The 14,033-nt window shown below is 42.4% G+C and overlaps 1 long non-coding RNA gene across 1 annotated transcript in view; it reads right to left on the reverse strand.

Moving 5' to 3' along the window:
* Positions 1–672: 672 nt before the first annotated feature.
* LOC142072887 (uncharacterized) overlaps positions 673–14,033 on the reverse strand; it is a 65,600-nt gene continuing 52,239 nt past the window's right edge. Inside the window, exon 3 of the long non-coding RNA XR_012669491.1 lies at positions 673–1,569. This is a non-coding gene — a long non-coding RNA (uncharacterized LOC142072887). The remainder of the gene's footprint in view (positions 1,570–14,033) is intronic.

Here is a 14,033-nt window from a genome sequence, read left to right on the forward strand (position 1 = left end):
AGGGAATCAAGGACATGTGCATTACAACAGATATACATGTACACAAACTCCTATCTGATTTGCAGAAAGCCTAGAAAACACTACGTTTCACATTCTTAAAATAACATCACAGAGTACTCCTTTTAGCTTCTTCCATTAGTTTTCAACCCTCAAAGTCTCAGACGTGTGACAGTGACCTTTAAAATGGTGGCAAGACAAGGAATCAACATAAGGGACAAACGCTAGCAAGCATCTTTTAATAATCTGAGATGAGTTGCTTTCACTTGCATCAAGATTTCTAAAGCAGTCTCATGAGTCAGCTTTTTTTAATCTCAAAACTGTGGCATAGAAGTGGGAAGTCTGTGTGAGATCAGGGTCTAAAGTGAGAGATGCCTCCTAGTTAAGGGCAGTTCTCCTCTGTATGCTATATAAAGTAGCAGCCTTCCATCATGTTAAATTCAAGCTCAGTTTATTCTTTGTTTAGTATGTCCTGGTTTGTACATGAGTGGTAAAAAAATTTCATTACTGATTGTTTGAGGGTTTCTTCTGAAATCTTGTTTGTTTGATTTCTGATGGTATGGTCTTGCCACCCTTACTTCTGTGCTGCAGCTGGCGGGGTGCTGCCTTCAGAGCTGGGCTCCTGGCCAACAGCCACCACTCTCCAGCTGCCCAGCTCTGAAGGCAGCACCATCGCCGTGCAAAAGTAAGGGTGGCAGTACTGCATCCACCCCCCCCACACAATAACCTTGCGACCCACCTGCAACTCCCTTTTGGGTCAGGACCCCCAATTTGAGAAACGCTGGTCTCCCCCATGAAATCTGTATAGTACAGGATAAAAGAATAAGTGTGAATTTAAACTAGCAGCTGAGCTTTGCTTTGAATTCGGGGGGCTGCTTGATACGGGGGTGGAGATTCAAATGAACACCTAAATTTAAGGACCAAGAAAACCCTGGTGAACCTACCCTGTGCCTCACACAGACTAATCACTGGTTAGGAAACTCATATTCTGCAGTCAAATTCATGGTTCCTCCTCAACTCATGAGCATGTGTATAGAATAAGTATTGGATGGGTTCCCAAGGACAGATTCAAGGTGGGGCCTCCTTAGTTACTTCAGTGTTGGCCTCTTTGGTTCCCCTCTCCCCTCAATGCAAAATATCTCAAACCCAGACCACACTCCTTACAACTCCTACCTAAGATCTTGGCAGCTCTTCCCTTCTCCTTATACCTCTCCAGTCTTGGGTGGCTCAGGCCCTCTCCTCAGATGCTCCACAGCTCCCTGGTAACTGCCCTTCTCCTCAGCACCACTGTCTAGCTGCCTCTGCCCACACATGGTGATGATTGGTAAAGACTGCTTCCATCATCAGCAGCTGCTCCCCAGTAGGTAACTGCATTCCTCCATGTATTGCTCCACCAAAGGAAGTGGAGGACAGTTGATAGGTGAGTAGCTTTAAGAAAGCTGACAGGTACTTTATGTTCTCCCAGGCAGCAAGAGCTTCTTACAGACAAGGCACTGACTTGGCATCTTTTCCTCACCAGAGCTTGTTCTTTTCTCCTCTCCTCCAAATCCCACTCTGCTTCTTTCCTGTGGGCTAATCACAAAGAGGGGAAGAGTCATGTCTGGAGCCTGACTTTTTCTATGTATGGTGGCAATTCCTCTTAGGGTCTTCTGGACTCATGGGTCCCCAAGCACCACTGGAGCTGCTGAGGTGAAATTTGACCCCCATCCATAGATGGAAAAGGAAATTTACTCCCTCAGCAACTGCTTGCCAGCCAGAGCACTCAAAGCTTTCTCACATTGCTGGTATCAACCCATTCCACTTCTGGAAGTTAAATTACATCTAGAATGGGTAGTCTAGCACTGTAAATGCTGATTTCATACCATTTCCATAATGATCAGGGGAAAGAAGTGGGGACACAGTTAAAATTGTTGCATTTCCCATTAATGTTCTCCAAACCTTATACATTTGCTCTGGAGAGTCAGACACAATAAATATAAGGTGCTGTAAAACTGGCCCAGTTAAGGGGCAGACAGCCAAAGTCAGCCTTTTCAATTCCATATATTGCTAGTAGGACATACAGACCCCTAATATGAGGAAAAATCATATTGTATTAAGCAAACATTGCTGACACAATGAGTCCTTCCCACTTAGGAACTTTTAAATTGAAAGCTAGAATAGCACAATGTCTTTTTTCAGCGTAAATATCAGGAGTCCTAGCCTGTATACTGACACCACCAGAAAGGATGCGAAGGGTGTGTGTGTAATTTTTTTTTACTGATAATAGAGAGCTCTCTATTATGGACTGAGAGAAGCAATCTATTTCAGATAAGTCAAGCAGACATCAGAGGTTATGAGTTTCAGGCTTGTTATGGCAAAGGTGACAACAAATCTATATAGATGAGTGTCAAATCCCATTATTATAGTGTCCTAGCTTCTTACACCCTTTAATGTGTTTATTCTCCCCATACCACTGGGAGGTTGGGGAGTACTATTATCTTCATTTTGCAGATTGGATAAGGTACTTAGTCTCTATGTGCCATGGTTCCCCAGGTCAGAGAGGAGGTATGTGGCAGAGCAGGGAGTTGAATGTAGGTCTTCTGAGTTCCACATTGCTTCCTAACCCTTGGTTCATCTTTCCTCTTTTGGATCTGCAGAAGGAAATGCTTGCTATGAATTACGGATATTGTATATAAGTTCTTAAGATGAAACTCTCCAGTGGAACGGTTAAACAGAGAGCTTTGCCTAAGGGGCCCCATAAGGACTGGCTACAGTAATGGCACCTGGATTGTCATTAACAAGCTTGTTTGGGTTTTGGATGGAGACGGGCTGGCTCCAGTGCAGACTGATTATAGCTGTACCTATCTGAAGAGATCATTTGTGTTTCAAAGAAGCTGGACAAAAAGGAGGTTTATGTCCAGGCGCACCTGAACTAGCCGAGAGCCATGTGGCTTTGGGCCTAGGGGTTTCCTAAGCGAGAGTGCAGGGGGTGCACTGGTACACACTATGTTGTGAGTGCAGCACACCCACCAAAGGCTGGGAGTTGCTTTTATTGAGTAGGGCTAGACAAAATATCTTAGCTGGGGTTTCAGCATGTGGAATTTCTGCCGTTTTTCCCACCTCTGTTCAAGATAGACCAGACTGGTAGACATTTTATTAATAAGTACAATCTAACAGAAAATCAGTGTGGCCTAATTCTCTTCTAGTGGGAAACAGACTTATATCAAGGCACTGGAAACAGCTACTGCTTGAGTGAAGAAGCAACAATACCAACTAGGGCAGAGTTGAACTAGACCCCAAGGTGGAAGGCTTTGGATTCCATTGGAAATCCTGAAGCCACAGGAGAATTTATACCCTGGAGAGAACTCCAGTTTGCAGTGCTGTGAGTGGTACTGTCATAAATATAAAGGGAATATACTTTTCTGAATACAGTGCTATAAAATCCCTTCTGGCCAGAGGCAAAGTCCTTTTACCTGTAAAGGGTCAAGAAGCTCAGATAACCTGGCTGGCACCTGACCCAAAATGACCAATGAGGGGACAAGATACTTTCAAATCTGGAGGGGGGGGGAAGTCTTTTGTCTGTCTGTGTGATACCTTTGCTGGGAACTGATCAAGAATGCAACTCCTGTAAAGTTAGTAAGTAATCTAGCTAGAAAATGCATTAGGTTTTCTTTGTTTTGGCTTGTGAAATTCGCTGTGCTGGAGGAAATGTGTATTTTTGTGTCTTTTTGTAATTTAAGGTTTTGCCTAGAGAGATTCTCTGTTTTGAATATGGCTGCCTGTAAGATTATCTTCCATTCTGATCTTAGAGTTGTTCTCTTATCTTTTTTTGTTCTTCTAATAAAGTTCTGTTTTTCAAGAATCTGATTGGGTTTTTTGGGTTTTAAAAAATCCAAGTCTGGTCTGTGCTCATCTTGTTTATGCTCAAGCCTTCCCAGGAAAGTGAGTGTAAGGGCTTGGGGAGCTATTTTGGGGAAATAGGAACGCCAAGTTGTCCTTTCCCTGTTCTTTGTCTAAATCACTTGGTGGTGGCAGCATACTGTTCAAAGACAAGGCGGAGTTTGTGCCTTGGGAAAGTTTTTAACCTAAGCTGGTAAAAATAAGCTTGGGGGTCTTTTTTGCAAGTCCCCACATCTGTACCTTAGAGTTCAGAGAGGGGAAGGAACCCTGACAGGTACCTTTTAGGGTCAAGTTCTACAACCCTTATTCATGTTGATAGCACCTGACTCCACAAATAGTCACACTGATTTCATTAAGGCATTTAGTGAGCATTATGTTACTTCCCTTCCTCCACTTCCTGTATCTGTTGTTGTTGAATTTATGACCTGATTCTCCTCTCACTTACACTAGTGTGAATCAGGACTAATCCCCTTCAAGTTAATGGAGTTACAAGCACTGGTTCTCAACTTTTCTGTATAGTGACCCCACAGAAGAGTTTTGGGAGCCTCCATCCCATATAACCCAAAAGAAAGGAAGGTGGTCACAAATCCTGTGGAACGGTTTGTAATGCCTAGGTTGAGAATTACATCTTTGAGGCCTTTAATATCTTTTGGCATGGTAATGGACTGCTGCACCTACACACAACAAATGAAGAATCAGGCCTTGGACTATAAACTCTGTGTTACAGGGACCATGTTTTTCATTTACTGTATGTCCATTAAGCACCCCAGACATTTGTGGTGCAATGGATATAATTAATGCAATAACCATACAAATTCTAGTATGTCTATATTTGCTGTACTGTTGCATTAATTATTTCTTGTTGCACCATACATTTTACTGTGAACTATGGAGAAAGAAAGTTTAAAAACCAGTGAGATAGTGACTGAATTACAGATTAAAACATTGTAACAGGTTTATATTAATACTATCTAATTACAGTGGCCCTTGCTAGAACTTTGAAAGTTTCAGAAGAACCTAATCTTCTATAAACCATTCTTACAAATGTAATATTTTTAAAAAATTGGTGTTACATTTCTATTTACCAAGGCTGGAGTTACTACTTCCCATAGAGGTGCTGTACAGATCAGCAGGATTATAATACAGGATCAAACAGTATGCATTTTAAATTTTAAATTAAATGTCTTGACATAGGCTTTGAATTGTGCTTGCTCTCCAAGTTCCCCTAAACTATGCAAATGAATGGCCATACCTACCTATTAAAGATGCAGCTGTCTAACCAGTGCCTGCTACGCCATGGAGATGAGAGGCTACTGGCTGGTTGGAAGGGCCTTTGGCACTCTCTCTACTCCTGCAGCAGCCATTGCTGCTCCTGGAGGCCAGGGAGAAGAGTTCACCTCCAGGCCACCCATGCATAAAGCAAAAGAGAGTGTGTGGGGTCGGAACAAAAGGCAAAGGGAGGGAAAGTGAGTGGTGGAGATAAAGTAAGAACAAATGTGGAGTGCAGAATGAATGAGGACAAAGAGTGAATCTGTGAACAGGGAATGAATGAGTCAGAGGGGAAGTGGAATGAGGCAGAAGATGTCATAACAGGAGGATGGAATGAGAGGGGGAAAAGTCTCTGCACTCATAGGTTTTAAACTTCAGCTTAGTCATTGCACACAGAAAAAAAAATTGAAGCAACATTGCCTGCCATATAAATCTGGGGAAACTTAATATTCTGTTGTATATTTTATCTTACCCTGAAAACAGGGGCTGACTCTTTTTACACAGTGCTTTCAACCATTTCTTTTTTTTAAAGTCTAAAACAATCAAAGGGTAATGTGATTTTATGCAAACCACTTGCTTGTCGCCTTCCGTTAGACAAAATGCTTCTGATGGAATTGGGGAAAACTTTTCAATCTAATGCAAGTCAGTGTTTTCATAAATATTGGAACAGGGATAGAATATAAAAACAAACTTAACACTAAATCCGGACTAACTCTTGGTGTCTGGATTGTTCAGTGGCAGCTTTTGGCAAATATTCAATAATTGGGGTTTGAAATGTGAAGTGTGTTGGTTGGTTTTAATTAGATATGTAAAGCACACAATATTTTCTTTCCTGGATGGATAAGCATGGCTCTTTGAATCAGGTTTCTGGCATTAATAGTCATGCTTACATGGTCAACATTCACTTTCCATTAAAGTTGGTTGGAGAATGGTAAAAATTTGTCATTCCAACCTCTTCCCCCCCCCCAAGAAAAATTACTGTGGAGAAGAAGCATTTAAAAGGTTAGCCAGTTTTTTCTATGAATATTTACTCTCACTTAAAATGTGCTGTTCCCTCCAGTGTTTCTGCCCAACAGATTTGTTCACCAGAACATTCATGGAGAAAGAACAGAAAAGGGGTAGGAACCCATTCAAAGCAAAATTTTTAGAGTGAATGTGTATGGACAATTGAGGGGTGGGGGAATATTGCCCACATCTGCCCATTAATAGACTTAATTTCAGCAAATGTTTTTGCTAATGGGGGGAAAATGAAAGCGTCCTAGATTTCTGGTGCCATAAGACTGATCACTGTTGTCGTGTAGGAACATGGTTAAATAAAGTCAATTATTATTGGACTATGATATTGAAGTACCCCTGGTACATGGGTCAAGGAAATACAGGGATTTCAGTACTCAAAACAGGAAACTTGAAAGTTAAGATTCCCATAGTAACATTGATTTTGGGGAAAACTGAAAATTTTGTATAATGTACATTTAGTGCAGGAAGATCAGCTCTCACATTTCTTAACTGAGTTATGAAACTTGGGTGTTTGCATTCTCATTCTTATTAAAAGGCTGCATCATCACTTCTGTGCAGTTTAGTTAACTATTACTAATAGTTTAAAATGATTATTCGAATTGCTGAAATCTAGAAAGTGGGTTAGTATTCTGGACTGCCCCGAAAAAGTGCTTCAAAAACTCCAATTTTTAATGTGGCACATGTCAGAGTTGAATTGTTCTAGCACAGAGCTGCTAGTCACTAGTACATTTTCTGGAGATCGCTATTTTTTCTCCAGAATCTCAGCTTTTAGTTAAAAGTCTGTAGTCTTTATGGTTGCAGACAAAACTCTCAAAATGAAAACCAATCCAGGGATGTGTGCCTGAGTCTGCAGACAGCCTGAAACAATTGCTCTGAATGCTGTGAACTGCCCCTATGTATAGTACATCTCCGTGGAGTGTCAACGCTGTGGTGACAACGTAAGCATCAGCATTGTTTACTATTTCAAAGCTGATCAAAGCACACACAAAGAGAAGGGATAATTTTATTCTGAAGTCCTGAACATTCGACTGTGTGCACAGGACTGGTTTGATTGTCGGTGAAGTATCATCACTTTTTTTTTTTTTTTTACAGTCTGATCACTCAAAGTAACAGATCTATTTGGGCAATACTTCTGCGTTGCTTGCTTCTGTATTATAAGAGCAAACTCTCATTCTCATCTTCGCCATTTCTTTGTGTGTTCTATATAAAAAAGAAGGAAATCTACACTGCCTTTCCCCCTGGCCAGGAGATAAGATGATTCCCTAAGATTATAACATTTTAGAGTTCTTTTCTCATAGCTCTTGGAACTACTATGCAAGTCACCTATGATTTTAATCCATATTTTTATTCATAATTCACCTGTTGGTTACCAAGTGCACTACTTTGTGTCATCAGAACAAAGTAAATGTTATTGTTATAGTCTGTAACCCCCTTTCAAGAATAAAATAACTTGAGTAAGCATAAATAAGTGGTAATGGCCTCTTGGGACGTACTGAGTTATATTCTGAGTGGAATGCTCTAATGTAATTCCTGTGCACTGTACTCAGTGGTTACACAAGTCCGTCTCAATGCATGTGTTTATGTATATTTTATGCGGCACAACTTAGGGACATAATATTAAGAAGTATGTTGAAATAGAATTAAGCAGCTTAAGGGAAATCCTTGCCCTTTAGATCATTTATGGGGGTCACTGACTTTTCACCCAGAAGCATTTCTGATTCTTCAGTAAAGTGCTTTTTTGTTGTTTTTCTATTTCACTGATGTTTAAGGGAAACATGAGGGAAAAAATGACTATCTTCAGTTATGGTGTCCAAATTCTGCTCCACATTTAACAGAGTTCCCATGGGACCATGGGAGAATGATAGGGTCTAATGCACGAGTGATTGCAGGGTTGTATGGGGGAAAATTAGGTTAAGAAAAGGTGGGGAAAGAAGGTAAATCTAGAATCATAGAATATCAGGGTTCGAAGAGACCGCAGGAGGTCATCTAAACCAACCCCCTGCTCAAAGCAGGACCAATCCCCAACTAAATCATACCAGCTAGGGCTTTGTTAAGCCTGACCTTAAAAACCTCTAAGGAAGGAGATTACACCACCTCCCCATTCCAGTGCTTCACCACCCTCCTAGTGAAAAAGTTTTTCCTAATAGCCAATCTAAACCTCCCCCACTGCAACTTGAGACCATTCCTCCTTGTTCTGTCATGTGCTACCACTGAGAACAGTCTAGATCCATCCTCTTTGGAACCCCCTTTCAGGTAGTTGAAAGCAGCTATCAAATCCCCCCTCACTCTTCTCTTCTGCAGACTAAACAATCCCAGTTCCCTCAGCCTCTCCTCATAAGTCATGTGTTCCAGTCCCCTAATCATTTTTGTTGCCCTCCGCTGGATGCTTTCCAATTTTTCCACATCCTTCTTGTAGTGTGGGGCCCAAAACTGGACACAGTACTCCACATGAGGCCTCACCAATGCTGAATAGAGGAGAATGATCATGTCCCTCGATCTGCTGGCAATGGTCCTACTTATACAGTCCAAAATACCGTTAGCCTTCTTGGCAACAAGGGCACACTGTTGACTCATATCCAGCGTCTCGTCCACTGTCACCCCTAGGTCCTTTTCTGCAGAACTGCTGCCTAGCCACTCGGTCCCTAGTCTGTAGCAGTGCATGGGATTCTTCTGTCCTAAGTGCAGGACTCTGCACGTGTCCTTGTTGAACTTCATTAGATTTCTTTTGGCCCAATCCTCTAATTTGTCTAGGTCCCTCTATGTCCTATCCCTACCCTCCAGTGTATCTACCACTCCTCCCATGAAAGGTGCAGGCAACTTTACTAGTGAGTCTCGAAAGGGCAAATAATTGACCCAATCAATGATGGTTTTAAAGATTAAAATTAATCATTACCTTAGTATCTGAACATCTTGCAAACTTTACAGAATTTATCCCCAAAATAGTTCTGTAAAGAAAATATTATCCCCGTTGTACAGATGGGGAGCCAAGGCACAGAGATGAAGGAAGTTAGGTGCCATTTGAAGAAGGCACTGAGTGGCATTTTCCAAGGTTCCTATCTGCATCTTTAAGGTGTCGGAATACCATTTTTTTTAAAGGTCCTAAATTACCAATATCCCACAGGAAGTCTGTGACAGACATGAAATTGAACTTAGATGTCTTGAGTCCCAGTCCTTAACCACTAATTTGTACTTGTCGTAAAAATGTTGACTATCATAGATACCATGGGCCAGATCCTAAACTGATGTACATTGACATGCTCCACTGGAGAGACAAGGTGGGTGAAGTAATATCTTTTATTGGGCCAACTTCTCTTGGTGAAAGACAAGCTTTTGAGCTTACACAGAGCTCTTCAGGTCAGCTCTGTGTGCTCTATTAGAGTAGTCTAGGTATACTTGGTCATGCCTATATACAGAGGGTGGGGAGCGAGAGGAGGAAGATGGACTGATCAGTGGTTCTCAGCCTTTCCAGATGACTGTACCCCTTTTTAAGAGTCTTTGAAGACTGAAAATTGTGAACAAACAGCATCGCTTGCCCCATAACCTCAGCTGTACAGAACGCAACGCCATCCACAGCCTCAGAAACAACTTTGAAATTATAATCAAAGGGGCTGACAAAGGAGGTGCTGTAGTCTTCATGAACAGGTTGGATTATGAATAGGAGGCTGCCAGGCAACTCTCCAACACCACATTCTACAGGCCACTATCCTCCGATCCCACTGAGGAGTACCAAAAGAAACTACACCATCTGCTCAAGAAATGCCCTGCTACATCACGGGAACAAATCTACATGGACATACCCCTAGATCCCTGACCGGGGTATTCCATCTGCTACCCAAGAGCCATAAACTTGGAAATTCTGGATGCCCCATCAGCTCAGGAATTGGCACTCTGACAGCGGGATTATCTGGCTATTTGGACTCTCTCCTCAGACCCTACGCTACCAGCACTCCTAGCTATCTTCAAGACACCACCGACTTCCTGAGGAAACTACAATGCATTGGCGATCTTCCTGAAAACACCATCCTGGCCACCATGGATGTAGAAGCTCTTTACACCAATATTCCACGCAAGGATGGACTATAAGCTGTCAGGAACAGTATCCCTGATGAGGCCACAGCACATGTGGTGGCTCAGCTTTGTGACTTCACCCACCCCCACTTCAGATTTGGGGACAACTTATACCTTCAAGTCAATGACACTGCTATGGCCCACATGGCCCCACAGTATGGCAACTTTTTTATGGCTGACTTAGAACAACGCTTCCTCAGCTCTCGTCCCCTAGCGCCCCTTCTCTACTTACACTACATTGATGACATCTTCATCATATGGACCCATGGGAAGGAGGCCCTTGAAGAATTCCACCTGGATTTCAACAATTTTCACCCCACCATCAACCTCAGCCTGGACTAGTCCACACAAGAGATCCACTTCCTGGACACTACAGTGCAAATAAGTGATGGTCACATAAACGGCACCCTATACCAGAAACTTACTGACCACTATACTTACCTACAGCCTCCAGCTTCCATCCAGGACACATCACGTGATCCATTGTCTACAGCCAAGCCCTAAGATGTAACCACATTTGCTCTAATCCCTCGGACAGAGACAAACACCTACAAGATCTCCCTCAAGCATTCTTACAACTACAGTACCCACCTGGGGAAGTGAGGAAGCAGATTGACAGAGTGAGACAGGTACCTAGAAGTCATCTACTACAGGACAGGCCCAACAAGGAAAATAACAGAACATCACTGGCCTCATGTACAGCCCCCAGCTAAAACCTCTACAGCGTATCATCAATGATCTACAACCTATCCCGGAAAATGATCCCCCACTCACAGGCCTTGGGAGGCAGGCCAATCCTTGCTTACAGACAGCCCCCCAACCTGAAGCAAATACTCACCAGCAACTACACACCACACCACAGAAACACAACCCAGGAACCAATCTCTGTAACAAACCCCATTGTCTTCTTTGTCCCCATATCTACTCTAGCGACACTATCATAGGACCCAACCACACCAGCCACACCATCAGAGGCTCATTCACCTGCAAATCTACTAATGTGATTTATGCCGTCATGTGCCAGCAATGCCCCTCTGCCATTTACATTGGCCAGACCGGACAGTCTCTACGTAAAAGGATAAATGGACACAAATCAGACATCAGGAATGATAAACATACAAAAGCCGTAGGAGAACACTTCAGTCTCCCTGGACATTCAATAACAGATTTAAAAGTAGCCATTCTTCAACCAAAAAACCTTCAAAAACAGACTTGAAAGAGAAACCGCAGAGCTACAATTCATTTGCAAACTTAACACCATCAGTTTGGGCTTGAATAGGGACTGGGAGTGGCTGGCTCACTAAAAAAGCAATTTTCCCTCTCTTGGTATTGACACCTCCTCATCAATTATTGGGAGTGGACCACAACCACCTGACTGAATTGGACTTCAACGTTGGTTCTCCATTTGTAAGGTAACTTCCTTCTCTTCATTTGCCAATATATATTTGTCTGTATCTGTAATTTTCACTCCATGTATCTGAAGTGGGTTTTTACCCATGAAAGCTTATGCCCAGATAAATCTGTTAGCCTTTAAGGTGCCACCGGACTCCTCGTTGTTCTTTGTCTTGTGTACCCCAAGTTACACTTCACTTAAAAACTACTTGCATATAAAATCAGACATAAAACACAAAAGTGTCCCAGCACACTATTACTAAAAATTGCTTACTTTCTCATTTTACCATAGAGTTATAAAATAAATAGATTGGAATATAAATATTGTATTTAAATTTTCGTGTATAGTATAAAAAGTATAAACAAGTCATTGTCTGTATGCAATTTTAGTTTGTACTGACTTTGATAGTACTTTTTATGTAGCCTGTTGTAAAACTAAGCAAATAGCTAGATGAGTTGGTGTACATACTGGAAAACCTCTGCGTATCCCCAGGGGAATGCGTACCCCTGGTTGAGAACAACTGGACTAGATAACCTCTTGATGTCCCTTCCAACCCTATGATTCTATGAAGTCAGTGGAGCTATGTCGATTTACAGCTTCTGAGGAACTGTCCCCAAAAGTTAGACAGAGACACACTCACTGATCTATGTTGGGAGTAGGTTGTATTTATTCTGGTTACTACCTACTATCCTAATCACTGACATTCTTAGTTGGTTCTATTCTGTGTGATTCAACACCCTTTGAAGCCTGAGATGCAGAAGGCACTAGGGTCAACTTGCACTTTCATGAATGCCTTATTTTCCTTTCTACTCCTCCAGAACTGAGCACCCCTTATAGAAGGCTTCTGGGTATGTTGCCCTTGAATGGCAGGTCTTGCTGATGAGAGATGCCCATTTTACCTTCCTTTTGCCAGGGACTGGGATTGGGTGGTCATGCCTAGTGGTTGGAGAAGGAGTAGGTAGTCAAATCAAAGCCGAGGGACAGAGCTAGAGTCAGAGGCCAGAGCCAAGGGACAGAGAAAGTCAGAGCCCAGTTTCCTGGAGTGAGGCAAGGCAGAGGCTATTACAGCCATGGGTGAAAGCTTTGCGCAGCCACTGACCTACAATTGTTGCTGGGCCAAACGCGGTCACTTCCATTCTCAGCCAAGTGTAGAATTGCGGTAACATACACATTCTTGTTTGCCTGTTTTCTGCACACAATTACTATGTTAGAACTGTAGATAGCATCGACTACTTAGCCATGTAGGGCTCAATTCACACTGAAATACACCAGCTGAGGCTCTGCTGAAGTAATTTGAGCTGAAGTAATTTGAGCTACATTGTTTCATTCAGCTTGCCACTTTACTCTTGGGATCAGTCCATAATTGTCCCTTCCACCTAAAATTAATTAGTTTTATTTCTTTATATTTATACTACAAAAAGGAGCCAATCCTAAATTGTGTGTGGGGGGGGCCCTTGGCGAACTCTTAAAAATACCTGTCTTATAATAAAATTAAATAGAATCCAGCAGTTGCCTACAGATAGCACTACTCTGGCAGTAACATAATTGAAAATAATGTAACAACCCCCACTAACTAAATGTGCAGGAGAGTCTCCTTTACTGAAATCTCCACTTCAACTCCTTGTGGATCTAGGTAAGAGATGGACCATGTAGCATGTCCTGAAAGTTAATGAACTCTGGCTTCTACAGATTGGAGTTCAGATTCTGCAAAGATTTATGGTCCCGCTGAAGTCAATGGGATTACTCCACTGTGTAAAGTAAAGCATTTAGGCCCAGATCTTTAAAGGTATTTAGGTTCCTAACATCCACTAAAATCAATGTAGGAACCAAATTTGAGACTCTGGGCCCTAGGGGCAGATTTTTAAAGTATTTAGGCACCTAATGATGCAAATAGGTACCCAGATGGGTTTTTGAAACACCTAGATGCCAAACTCCGGTTGATTTCAGTGGAATTCAGGCACCTAGGGCTTAGATCCTCAGTTATTTAGGCACCCAACTTCCATAGAAGCCAGTATTTTAAAAGGGAATAAGGCATCGACCCCTGCCAGCATAGATTACTTCTATAATTTAGATCATTTAGACTATTAAAAAAAAATCTTTGCACCAATCCCTAATTACTCAGGAAATGTTGTCCAATTAACTTCCAACCTGACTCAAGTGCTTTCTGAGCTCAGCCCTACATTGTGTGACTCATTCCTCCCCAGAGGCAGCTCAAGGAGGCAAGGAAACACTTGCTCGCTCTCACAGGGAGCTTGCATGCTTCTCCATACCTTAGGAGTGTACTGCCCACTCTGGACTGAGCTTTATAGGGCAGCCCAGAGAGTTGTGGTTGCTTGAGCTGAGGCCTGAACCTGCAGCCTCAAGCTCTCTCTTCTCTGTCCCTCCACTGGCTCTAGCACCAGCGAAAGGA

Source organism: Caretta caretta, chromosome 7, assembly GCF_965140235.1.
Source record: "Caretta caretta isolate rCarCar2 chromosome 7, rCarCar1.hap1, whole genome shotgun sequence".
Taxonomy (NCBI): Eukaryota; Metazoa; Chordata; order Testudines; family Cheloniidae; genus Caretta; species Caretta caretta.